Raw genomic sequence first — 13,735 nt, forward strand, 5'->3', positions numbered from 1 at the left:
ACTATTTTAAACCTTTGTGTGCTGATTTATAAAATAATGTGTGTGACCCTTGTTGCTGTCCTGATACCAAGACTTGTTTCTTGTGGTTGGTTAGAATATATTTTGTTTTAATGTTTATATTGGCATATTTAGATGTTGGGTTTAGTCTTCTGAAGATGAAATTCAGCCATTTTGATTCAAATGGTACAACCAGGGTCTCCACTTTCTGTTCATAAAGTTCAGTGCAATGTTGTAGATATATCTGATTTGCTAGTTCTTCCTTGTAGAGTTACAAGTGGAAAGAGTACACTATCCAATTAACAGTTTCTTCCTACTTTGCATATAATTTGTGGTGTCAGAGTATTGTAATTTTGGCACGCCATGTAACAAAACAACTGAAACTATGTTTGATAAATGTTGTACTTATTTGAAGTAATATCAAACTATATAGTGAAAAGTATTGTTTTAATTCTTATGGTTAAAGGGGATTTTAATTATAGCCTCTCATTATACTTAAAATAGCCATTTGTGTGTGTAGCCAGGGCAAATTGCAAACTTATCTTAGAGTAGCATTTTATTTGCTTCCTAGATAATAGACCTGATAAACGACCTAAGGAAGCTCTGTTCTGTGTAGGGATTTAAAGTTAGTGGTTCAGGGAAATGAAATTGTATGGAAACAAATCATTTAGAATGCATGCTGTTTATTTAGCCTATTATCTCTGATGCTTCTCTAAAACCATTTGATGTGAAATGGCTTCTTTTATCAACATTTTGTTAATCCATCTGTGGTAGAAGTGGAAAGCAGCACACCTTTTCTAACTGGCAAATGCTCTGACTAACACGTGCTAATATTGTTTCTTCCACGCTTTTAGTCAGATGTCAGCTATTTCATCCTCATAATTGTATAACTTATGTTGGAGGAGAGTTGAAACATTGAAGTAAAAAGCAGGAAATTCATTATTTGATTGTTCTAACTTTAGAAATTATATTCCTAAAAATTAACTGAAAAAACATGAATGCGGTGGGAATGATATAAATAAGGAAAATAATATTTATTTCGGTGAAATTTTGCAGATGGGAAATTTGGTCCAATAGGACCTTGAAGGTACGAGGTTTGGTTTTTATTGTGGAAAACAAAAATCTGTTGCTAACACTGGCATTTTAAAGTGAATAGAGGTCCAAGATTTTTTTCCTTGGGTTTAAGTAGCAGCCAAAACGTTCGTCAAACAGATTGGCGAAACGTTTTATAGTGGGGTCATTAACTTAATGATAAAATTTAAGCTTAAAAACAAGAAAAAAAATTATAGGTTTTTTACTTTATTTTTCACTAAGCAGGCAATTGAAATACATGATACAAAAATAGGTGGTTAGATTATTGTAATATGAAATAAACAGAATAAATATTCCATTTAATTTTTCATCTATGATACTTTCACAATACAATCATAATTTACTTTGTATTATAGGAAAAACAAAACACCTTAAATACATATGGCTTCCTGTTTTTTGTTATACTTACTTCTGTTTAGCCTGAAGCTTGTCCCCTGTTGGGATAGTTCCAATCAAGAAGAATGGAGATATGTGAGTTAATTTTTAAATGTAACTGAGCTTTTTCTCAGGACTATTATGTTTCTTAAAATACATTGGATAAAATCCCCACTTAAATTTTTTACAAATTTTCTTTCATATTTATTGTTTATTTTTCGGTAAGAAAATTAAAGACATGAAATCTTATAATGAAATATCCCATTTGTAGTCAATCCTCATCTTATTCATGTTATAAAATGTTTATTCTCTCCTACTAACAAAGATGAAATATTAAATTATAGTTAAATACTTAAATGTTAACTAAATATATATGAGGGAGTATATTCTTTCTTAATATTAGTTGAGATACCTAAGCAAAGATTTTTGAAGATTGCTGAGCTGGTCAGACCTGGGCTGACTTTACAGGAGTGCATCCAGTCAGAGGACTTTTACCCATTTAGTCTCAACTGTATGCTTACTGAGGATGGCAAAGTTCATGACATCATATTAATAAAGAATGCCCCACAATACCACAGACATCTCTGGGTCACAGAGGTCAATGACCTAGTAGCAATCTAGGTCATAGAGATCACCCTGGAAGTTGAAAACTAAAGGTGAAGTTGTGCTAAGAAGTGTGCATCAGAATCACTTTGTGAGCTCTGTAAATATAAAGTCGCTCATGCTTGCCTTCTGAGGTCTAGGGTGTAGAGAGGGATTACACATTTTGAAAAAGTCTGAAGATATTTCTGATGCGAATGCTTTGTTTAGACCAGATCAAAAAGAGTATGAAGACAAGTAAACCAACGTATTTCTATTTCTGGACATTTTTATTACAGGAATAGAGATTGCTACAGTGGTTAAAGCATGAGAATATTTATACCCATGTTACTCCTAATAGCAAAATGTAGAAACACCTTAACCTCTAACAGCAGTAGAATTACTAAATAAATTGACTTATAGTTAATATAAAGTATATTTGTCATTAAAATCATATTCTCAAATAATAATTGAAGTGTGAAAGTATTTATAATGTAATGATATGATAAAACCTTAAACTAATCACAAATACAGATTAATCCCATATTTATGAAAATAAATCACAAAATTAGTGTTTGTATATTTGTGGAAAATATAAAAGCGTAGAATGCTCAGAATTGTGTTTAGTGTTTGCATTATGTGTGCTTATTATTATTATTTTTATTACTAATACTTTTTTCTTTTTCTAAAATATTTGTGGTGTATGAGTCATAGAAGTCTGCAAATAATACTTAAGATATATACTTGATAATTTGAAATAAGCATGTATATGAGAGTTAATTATGCAAATTTTGCTCATTAGGCTACAGTTAGATGTTTCATTCTAATTCATTATTTGATATACTTCATTAATTCAAATGATTATATTTAATGTTCAAGGTTATTTAATTATATAACCACTGTTTAATTAATGAACAATGCAAAAATAAAAGATGCAAATGAGTACACAATATCAATAAGGAACCTCTGTTCCTACAACTTCCTCATGTTCTAATAACAAATATATACCACTATATATACATATATATATATTATTTTTTGTTTGTTTTGATGATTGAGAATACAGTGATAAAATTTATAGGTTTTACAAATGTGGTATAACCAGTAATTCTTAAAATACTACCTCTAACTTTCTTAGGCTGAAAATATTTTATGAAAGACTATCTGCCATTGTTAGTGATCATAATGATTTTCTATTAGATTATAGGAAATTTAACAAATATTAATTATCTGTATGCTAGCTAGATTTTAACTTGAATTAAGGAAAATCATGTACAACATGGTATTCAGCAAAGTTAAAGGCAGTACAGAAATATATATGTTTAAGTTCTATGTATATTGTCTGCACCATTCCCAATACAGTATTTTCATTGTTTCTATTTTTTAGTTATTACATTTCATTGATTAAAAACTTTTGAAGGATCATCATAGACATTACCACTGAATTTTAAGTAAATCTTCAGTAAAATGAAAAGTAGATATAATCTTCAGGGACTTCATGTAAAAAGAAATTAGGCTATGATTTTATATCTTATAAATAATAATTGCTTGTTAATTTTTTTTTGAATTGCTAGAGTTGGATAATTTCTGAATAGGCTAAATTTAATTTGCTTAGAGATAAATGTAAGAAAAGTGATGTAAAAGTAAAGCAAGTGAAAATGAATCGGCTTTTTCTTATCCTGAGCAGAGAATAAAATGTAAATACAGGAAAAATTGCAAGAGAGTCTCAATTTTAAACAATAATTACAAATACAAAGAAACATTTTAGGTCAATGATCCCTACTTCCTCACTGTACACGAGTAAACTGAGGTTCCAATGAGTTTTACAAATGTACCATTTCTGCAGTCCCATCACTCCTCATCAATTATGGTCTCTCTGAAGTAGCAGAAGTAAAGTAGCAACAACAAGAACCTGTCATCACAGCAAATCATGAGGAAATTAACTATATCATCCATAAAAGCACCGTAAGACTAGGTGATACCAGGAGTAGACAAACCAAAAGCAATAAACACTGAACAAGGTATATATAGGTTACTCTCTATTTCACTTCATCTTTTCCAGTTCAGTGGTGACCTCCCCTACCACATTCTCATATCAAATCACATCCTTTAATAGGTAACAGTGGATGATTGAAACTTAAGTGACAACACTCCTCATGTTTCAGTGCTATTTTCCTGTGGGGGCTATTGCTCATTGATCTCATATTAATTTGGTGGTCTTTTATCATCTTTTGTTATGTAATATCATATCAGTTTACTGGGGCTGTCACTTGATTGCTACACATGCTCCAGTAAGCATATTGTCAAGAAGACTGCTTAGATCCATGATGTAATAAAAATACCAAAATTTAATAATTATGACATAGCAAGTGGGAAAAGGTAAAGGATCCCATATCTAACCAACTCATTACATTCCAAATGAAATAAGAAAACTAAAATATTATAAGACAAAGAAGAACACAAACATAAGATGACATATGACATGCCCCATAAGTCTTAAGAAGTGACAAATTCTTTTTTTTTTTCTTCATCTTCTATGCTCCTAAGCCATTTAGATGGGCAGTAAAAGAAGAGAAGCTCAGCCCAGGTCTTCATATTCTAAGTATCATGAAATATTTCCCTTACACTGCTTTGTGTGGCTATGATAACATAGGTCCCAGTCTTCTCTTCATGATTAATGGTTCATGTAAGAACAGTGTTTCTGATGTTTATTCATATTTCACGTCATTTTTACCATATCTATTCAAGCATTATAGATTTTGCTGTCAGTTACTTTAACCATAGACCACTGGAAGGGTTTCAGTAACTCTTAATCTAGGCTTAGGATAAGATGTAATTTGAATTGCATTGGAATGTCTCTCAGGATTTCCCCCTTGCACTAAAATTTCATGTCAGATTCTTCTCTACAATATAGTCTATGGGGATAAGTATACTTTAGTCCCCATTTTTTACCTTTTCTTACTGTCTACACTTAGTTACTTCTCTCTACTAGAAATGTCCTTCATTTCTTCTTGGCTTCTCACCATCTCCTATCTAACTTCTACTCATTATTTAGCATTCAGTGCAAACATCACTTCTTGAAGAAACCTTTTCTTATCCATGCCTTTTCCCATTAGGTAAGTAAATTTTGTGTTTGTTTAGAGCTCTATAACATGTAGCATCATATATATTCTACTCTATTGCATTAATGTCTCAATTACTGAGATATAAGACCCTTAGAGACAGGACTATAACTGTTATATTTGTATTGCTATAGCCCCTGTCCCATAGCAATGGTTCAATAAATTTTGGTCCAATTTATATGAACTGGTAGTATTCCAGACTTTGACATTCTGCTTTGGCATTTATCTGGAGGAATTACATGACCAACAAGCTATATATAGTACTAGCAGTAGCCAGTAAACACATAAGACAGTTTGGTGTTTTAGTTCAGCCACTGTAGCAAGTAACTTATTTTGAATCCTCTTTACTGAAAGTAAATGAGGCAGGTAATTGAATTTTAATTCAATGCTGACTTTGTGAGTTCTGTGAATGTGATATAAATCTAGTATCACTTAGAAAATTTCCAAATTGAAGTTACCAAACCTTAGTGAGATGGTTTTGCTTTTCAGAGTGACACTAGTGCTTTCTGGAATCCAGAAAGAGTCAATTGGGATAGCAGGGGAGGGGTGTTTAAATAGGAGACATACAATGGTTCAGCTTTGTTCTGTTAGACATTTTTCGCCTGTGCATCAAATTCCAGTTATGTTGAGATCTGTCTTAATGGTACCACCTGGAATCAAACTCTTTAATACAGGCTAAATTTTTAAAATGAGACAAAAATCATTTTGATAACTAAGGATAAAGAAGAAATTGTTGAGCTTACCTTAAATTCTCAGAGCTTCAAAGTTGATATGAAACTTCTCTTGGGTGACATTTTCAGAAACAGGAGACAGACTCTTGAACCATAGATCTTCAAAATGATATTTTTAATGCTTTTTAAATATTCTCATATACTTAAAATATCATAGACTTAAAATATTTTACCATGTCCCTTCTGTTTTCTCACTCTCATTAACTACTATAGATTTATTTGCATTTTACAAATGGTTTAAGGAAAGTTGCAATATGTTTGTTTATTTTTCACCATGCATGTTTAAGAATACCATATTTTCATTAAACAGAAAACAACAGTGGAAAAAAATTACAACAAGAAATTGTTTTAATGTGAAGCAATTCCTAAAGGAATTTCTCCTCCTAATCTTTAGGGAATGCATATTTAATTTAAAATAAATTAGAAAACATAGAAATGAATATATAAAGAGTAAATACTGATTGCGGAGCAAGATGGTGGCATAGAGAGGAGTGGAAGCTAAGTAGTCCCCCTGGAACAACTACAAAAAACCAGAAACAACTAGTAAATAATCCAGAATAACTGCGGGGCGACAAACGAGACCATCCACTCATCATACACCAACCTGAACTGGGAGGAATGCCCGAGAACACAGCATAAAATCTGTAAGTAAAACCTGCGGATCCAAGTCACGAGACCCCCTCCCCCATAGCCCGAGCTGCAAAGCCTCGTGGTGACAGAGAGAAGCTCTCTCCCAGCAAGTGAATATAGCTCAGCTGAGCTCCAACTGGGGTTTTAAGTAGCGAGTGTGAACTGCTCACTACAGGTACGCATCCCCAAAAAAGAGACAGAGGCTTTGGGTGATGACTGACCTTGGAGAGCCAGAGGGTTGCCTTGGACTGAGTCTGAAGGGGACTATCTATTTCTTTTTCGGCTCAGTGGAGAAAGCCCCAATCATTTTCAGTTTCCAGGGCTGTGATTCGGGGAAGGGTGGAGACAGCAAAAGCGGAGAGAGAAACAATTGAAATGCTAATGACCTCCACCTGGGGGGTCTGTCTTCTCTAGGAGGAAAGGGGTGGGGCCCTTTCCATTCAGAACCAGACCCCAGAGCCTGGGGGAACATGGCCATACCTCCTCACACCAGTCAAGAATTATAGGCTAACAGGCATCACCTGCTGGGCAGAAAAGCACAGTGACCTGAGGCATCAAAGGGTGGAGCAATTTTCTAAGACACACCCGCAGGGAAACCAGATACTGAATATTTCTTCCCTCTGGGACTTGAGCCTGTTCTGGTCTGGGAAAACCTGATCTGGATAACCAAGGAAACCATGCCTAGACAACAGAAAATTACAACCTACACTAAGAAAAACAAAGTTATGCCCCAGTCAAAGAAACAAATGTGCACTTCAACTGAGATACAGGAATTTAAACAGCTAATGCTAAATCAATTCAAAAAGTTTAGAGAAGATATTGCAAAAGAGATAGAGGCTGTAAAGGAAACACTGGGCATATATACGGCAGAAATTGAAAGTTCAAAAAAACAACTAGTAGAATCTATGGAAATGAAAGGCACAACACAAGAGATGAAAGACACAATGGAAACATACAACAGCAGATCTCAAGAGGCAGAAGAAAACACTCAGGAACTGGAGAACAAAACACCTGAAAGCCTACACGCAAAGGAGCAGATGGGGAAAAGAATGAAAAAATATGAGCAACGTCTCCGGGAACTCAAGGATGAAACAAAGTACAATAATATATGTATCACTGGTGTCCCAGAAGGAGAAGAGAAGGGAAAGGGGGCAGAAGCAATAATAGAGGAAATAGTCAATGAAAATTTCCCATCTCTTATGAAAGACATAAAATTACAGCCCCAAGAAGCACAGTGTACTCCAAACAGAAGAGATATGAATAGGCCTATGCCAAGACACTTAATAATCAGATTATCAAATGTCAAAGACAAAGAGAGAATCCTGAAAGCAGCAAGAGAAAAGCAATCCATTACATACAAAGGAAGCTTCATAAGACTATGTGCGGATCTCTCAGCAGAAACCATGAAGGCAAGAAGGACGTGGTGTGATATATTTAAGATACTGAAAGAGAAAAACCACCAACCAAGAATCCTATATCCAGCAAAGCTGTCCTTCAAATATGAGGGAGAGCTTAAAATATTTTCTGACAAACAGACAATGAGAGACTTTGTGAACAAGACACCTGCCCTACAGGAAATACTAAAGGGAGCACTACAGAGTTGTAGAAGACAGGAGTGTGTGGTTTGGAACACAATTTTGGGAGATGGTAGCACAACAATGTAAGTACACTGAACAAAGATAACTATGAATACGGTTGAGAGAGGAAGGTGGGGAGCATGTGAGACACCACAAGAAAGGAGGAAAGATAAAGACTGGGACTGTGTAACTTGGTGAAATCTAGAGTATTCAACAATTGTGATAAAATGTACAAATATGTTCTTTACGAGGGAGAACAAGCAAATGTCAACCTTGCAAGGTGTTAAAAATGGGGAGGCATTGGGGGAGGGATGCAATCAGCATAAAGTAGAGACTGTAACTAATAGAATCATTGTATTATGCTTCCTTTAATGTAACAAAGGTGATATACCAAGGTAAATGCAGATAAGAGGGGGGGATAGGGGAGGCATGTTAGACACTTGACATTGGTGGTATTGTCTGATTCTTTATTCTACTTTGATTTAAAGTTATTTTTCCTTTTGCTGCTTCCTAGCTGTCATTTTTTTTTCCCTCTTTCTTTTGCCTCTCTACCTTCTTTGACTCTCCCTCCTGCCTTGTGGAAGCAATGTAGATGCCCTTATATAGATAGTGGTGAAGGTGGTGAACACATAAATATATGACCATGCAGAGAACCATTGATTATTTACTTGGGATGGAATGTATGGTGAGTGAACAAAACCATTTAAAAAAAAAATGGGTTGATGACAAAACCTCGAGGGCAATATACTGAGTGAAATAAGCCAGACACATAAGGACAATTATTGCAGGGTCTCACTGATAGGAACTAATTATAATATGTAAACTCACAGACATGAAATATAAGGTACCAAGATATAGGATGAGGCTTAAGAATGGGGAGTGGTTGCTTAGTATGAGCAGAGTGTTCAATTAGGATGAACTTAAATGTTTGGAAATGAACAGGGGTGTTGGTAGCAAGATGTGAGACTAACTAACAGTGCTGAATGGTGTGTGAATGAGGTAGAAAATGGAAGCTCAGAGTCATATATGTCACCAGAAGGAAAGTTGGAGGTCAAAAGATGGGAATGTATAAAACTGAATCCTATGGTGGGCAATGTCCATGATCAACTGTACAAATATTAGAAATTGCTTCCATGAACCAGAACAAATGTATGACAATACAATTAGAAGTCAATAATAGAGGGGCATATAGGGAAGAAATATATACCTATTGCAAACTATATACTACAGTTAGTAGTATTTCAACATTTTTTCATAAACAGTAACAAATGTACTATACCAATACTATGAGTCAACAATTGAGGGGGGTTGGTTAGGGATAGGGGAGAATTAGAGTTTCCTTTTCTTTTTTTCTTTTTTCATCTTTCACTTTATTTCTTGTCTGGAGTAATGAAAAGTTTCTAAAAATTGAACAAAAATTAAGTGTGGTGATGGATGCACAGCTGTATGAGGGTACCCAGGGGCACGTGATTGTACACTTTGGACCTTTGGATAATTGTATGGTATCTGAACTATCTCAATAAAAATGAAAAAAAATAATAATAATAGAGGGGTATATAGGGAAAATGTTACCTATTGCAAACTATGGACTAAAGTTAGTAATATTTTAAAACTCTTTCATCAACAGTAACAAATATACTATGCCAACACTATGGGTCAATAATGGGGGGTGGGGGATAAAGGGTATGGGAAGATTTGGGTTTTCTTCTTTCCTTATTTATTTTCTGGAGTAATGAAGGTGTTCTAAAATTGATCATGGAGTTGTAATCACAACTGTGTAATGATACTGGGAGCCAGTGATTGTATACTTCAGATGATATGTATGGTGTGTGAATGGATCTCAATAAAACTTTATTTAAAAAAAAAAAAAGAGTAACTACTGATAAGTTCTAGTATAAAAGAAAGTGATACGGGACTCCTTATTTTAATTTTGTTCATTTATGTATTATGACACAGTTAGTATTTAAGGGTATTAGATTATATTTCTCACATCTTACTTTTTTATTTCAGAAATCCCTGCAGTTCTTTTTTTTTATTATTATTTTTTCCTTTTCTTTTCCTTTTTTTTTTCTTAAAAATCACTTCAAATGGTTTTTTTTGCTTGGGTTTTTTAATCTTGATTTTATTAATTTTTTATTCTAGGTTTTATCCTCATATATCTAGGTTTTATCCTCATATATCATATATCATAGGTATATCTTTGATGATAGTAAATGACATTGTATTATTTATCCAAGGTTTTTCAAGCTTTAAAATGTTACTTCAATAAAGATGGAAAAGACTATAAGAAAATATTTTCAGTAATGTAATAAGTATAATATATATGTTCTTTTAAAAATGAATATAGAAATTAGAGGGGAATAATTTTTTTAATCGAGGATAATTTGATGGCCCTGCATATTTCTGCTTTCCTGTATTTTCTAGTACTGTGACTACTAGCTAAATGTGGTTAATAAAATTAGAAATAATTACAAGTAAATGAAATTAAAAATTTAGTTCCTCTTTTCATATGCTCAATAGATCCCTGTGCTAGAGGATACTCTGTTGGACAGGACAAGCATTTCCATCATCAGAAGTTCTTTTGAACATTGCAGAAAGTGTTGATTAAACAATGTGAGGCAACTAAAACAATTGTGAAGCAATGAAGATTTACCCTTAAATTATCGGTCTTTCTCCTAACATTTGAGCTTATCAATAAGGTCCTCATATACATCTAGTTACTATTTCTTCATATACCAATGTTTTGTCTAGAGAATTGGTTTTGATTCAATACTGGGTTGATTTAATTTTATTTAATGCAGTATTTTATTAATTGGTACCCATGGGATCATCCAAGCTGTGATATAGTCACATATTCAATTCACTCAAAAACTTTATTTTATCCTCTGTGAGTGCCTCTTTTGTCATGCATACATTGATTAGGGTATGAGTATGTCACAGGTATTCTTTTATCTTTCAATATGTTTGATAATACCAGATCTTTTAGAAATCTTTTCATTTTGAAAGTTCAATTATTTTTTTTTTTTTTTTTTTTTTTTTTTTACTCTCCTTTTGCTTTCCTTCTGGGATTTGGACTCTCTGACAGTCTTAAAATTGCCATTTAGCTTTTTATGTATTCTTTTATATTCTAAAGAGAGAATCCTGTACCCCTGTGAGAGAGAATCATTTCCTGGGCAATTTGTGGAGACAGTCCCTTTTTTCTAAGAGAATGCTCATCTTGAGAGTGTTCTGATCATTCTTTTTGTTTATCATTAGATTGATAGATTAGTATTCTCAACATTACATTTTGGTTGATTTACTGAAAAATAGATTTCATAAAAATTATAAACAAGTAGTTAGCTGAAATAGTTTATATTTGGCATTGACCCAAATAAACAGGCTGACTTTGCAGTGTTCCATAGAGACTGATAAACTCTTATGCTTGCCAAAAATTCCTAAGGGAGTTACAGCCCTTGGTAGAAAAATATTGATTATCTTTGTGTCCTCAGCTTCCAAAGAAATATTTACATTAAAGTAACTCTTTAATAACAAGAGCATAAACCATCAACGTCTGGATTTGCCTTAAAATATATTGGCTCTACTTGTTTAGAGAGTGGCCCTTCCCTTTAAATATTTTACTAAATATCATTCTGCTGGTTTCAGGTACCAACTCAGTTCTTTATGTGTTAGAAATAAGCAAGAGAAGGAATATAATTCTACTTGGGAAAAATATATATAGTAGTTTAAGAATTCAGTCAATATTTCATATTACAGAAATGTTTTTTTGCTGTTTAAGCGAATTTAGGTTGCCTTCTTCTGGAACATTCTGTGGAGCCACTTCTATTCATTTGTCCTTCATAATAAAACCAGTATGTCTTTTATATATACTATAATTGTCACACCCCATGACAAGTTGAAAATTGCTTTTGCATTATAGAACATAGTATTTCAAATCCATATCTTGGAAGTTATGTAATGCTAAATGCCTCTTTCCATAACATAAATGACTAAAGTATAGAAGGTAGGCTTTTAGCACACTTTGGAATCAAACACAAAGACACAGCCAAGTATATGTCATGATGATGGCTAAGCTCCTTATTGAACAGTTTGTAAGGTTAAAAGCCTGCTCTCTGCCTTTGCAGAGATACATAATTATGATACATAATTTAGAATGTCTAATGATTTTTAGAAATTAGCTTGCAAGCATGAGAAAGGCAAGGACATGCTCTTACAATGGTTTCTATAAACTGACCCATTTCTTATTTATTTCTATCATGCTGCACAGAATCCTCACACTTGAAGGTCATAAAAGTTTGTCTAAAATATCATAAGATATCCAAACAGTGATTTAATGCATCTTTTCCCTGCTTACATGTAAACTTATGACAAGAATATCATATTGAACTAGTGGAATTTTTATATGATTTTATGTTAAATTGAATGTACTCTCTAAGAGTTCAAGATCACAATATTTAGATGAATTTTGAATGTTGACTTTATCATTTAATATTATGTCAGCATTTATTTTATTTGGAGAGTAATTAAGGCTTTTGTTGTATATTTCTTTTTGTCTTGTCTGTTAACCTAGTGAGGAACCTTGGCTTTTCCAGAATGTTAAGTGAATTTCTAGACCTAGTCTCAGGTTTTTAACTATCTTTTGAAGTATGCTTTTGACTTTGTCCTAATGTATCTTCCAGTAGGTCAGAGGATCCAAGGGAGATCAGGGGTGTATAGGGCATATGTAGAAGTTTACAGTGTGCAGAATACTAACACAATTTCCCCCTTTTAATGAAATATGCCAGCCTAGTGATTAATGGCATAACTTTGGGGTCCTGAAGCTTTTGAGTTGAAAGAAAACAAAAATGTCCTTTTCTTTCTCACAAGAACAGACCTAATTCTTATTTGTTTGCATTATAATCTTCATATGTGGAAGGGAAATAAACCTTTATTTAAATTGTCTTAAGATGTGCAAATGGGTGTTTAATCTTTATCCTCTCTGCTAGGATATAAATCTAATCCATCCAAAAGTATAAAATGAGCCTATTAATTAATGGTACACTGTTTTTGTTTCCTTTAAATGAAAAACCTAGCTACAACCAAAATATCAGATAAAGTCCTTGTTTCAACAAATGACCAAATTCCCCTGCTATTTCATTGTTTAAAAAGATATTGAAAGCTATTTTGGTGTTCTGTGTATTGTTTTTATATTACTTCTGCAATTTTCCTGAAAGGTTGAAATTATTTCAAATACAAAGTTTAAAAAAACGACATTTGTGCAAATTATCCCTTGTTTCATTTGAGTTGTTAGAAGGATAGATCTTTCTATCTCTATTTTTTTCTTTTTCTCTGTCTATCTCCTCCATCAGTCTATTGCCACATCTATATCTGTAAAGTCTATGTCTTTTTCTGGAACTTCAGCATTGATTGTTAACAACTTAAGTTGACCCAGTGTTTATTTTCTCATGTAAAATAAGTCCATGTGTATGCTAACATAATTTATACTAATATGCATTATTTTGTTTTCTATTTATAAGTAACTTGTTTCAGAACATTTAATGAAAATCATAAAAATGCAGTGAATTATGAACAATAATGCCAAACAAGTGTGACTGGAAAAGAATAAGAATAAACATAGGGCAAGACCAGAAAAAAC

At 33.1% G+C, this 13,735-nt stretch overlaps 1 protein-coding gene across 1 annotated transcript in view; it reads left to right on the forward strand.

Annotated features, from left to right (window-relative positions):
- Window positions 1-13,735, forward strand: part of SGCZ (sarcoglycan zeta) — a 1,224,523-nt gene that overhangs the window by 988,099 nt on the left and 222,689 nt on the right. The gene's annotated exons all lie outside the window — the stretch shown is intronic.

The sequence above is a fragment of the Choloepus didactylus genome, chromosome 3, assembly GCF_015220235.1.
Source record: "Choloepus didactylus isolate mChoDid1 chromosome 3, mChoDid1.pri, whole genome shotgun sequence".
Classification (NCBI taxonomy): domain Eukaryota; kingdom Metazoa; phylum Chordata; class Mammalia; order Pilosa; family Megalonychidae; genus Choloepus; species Choloepus didactylus.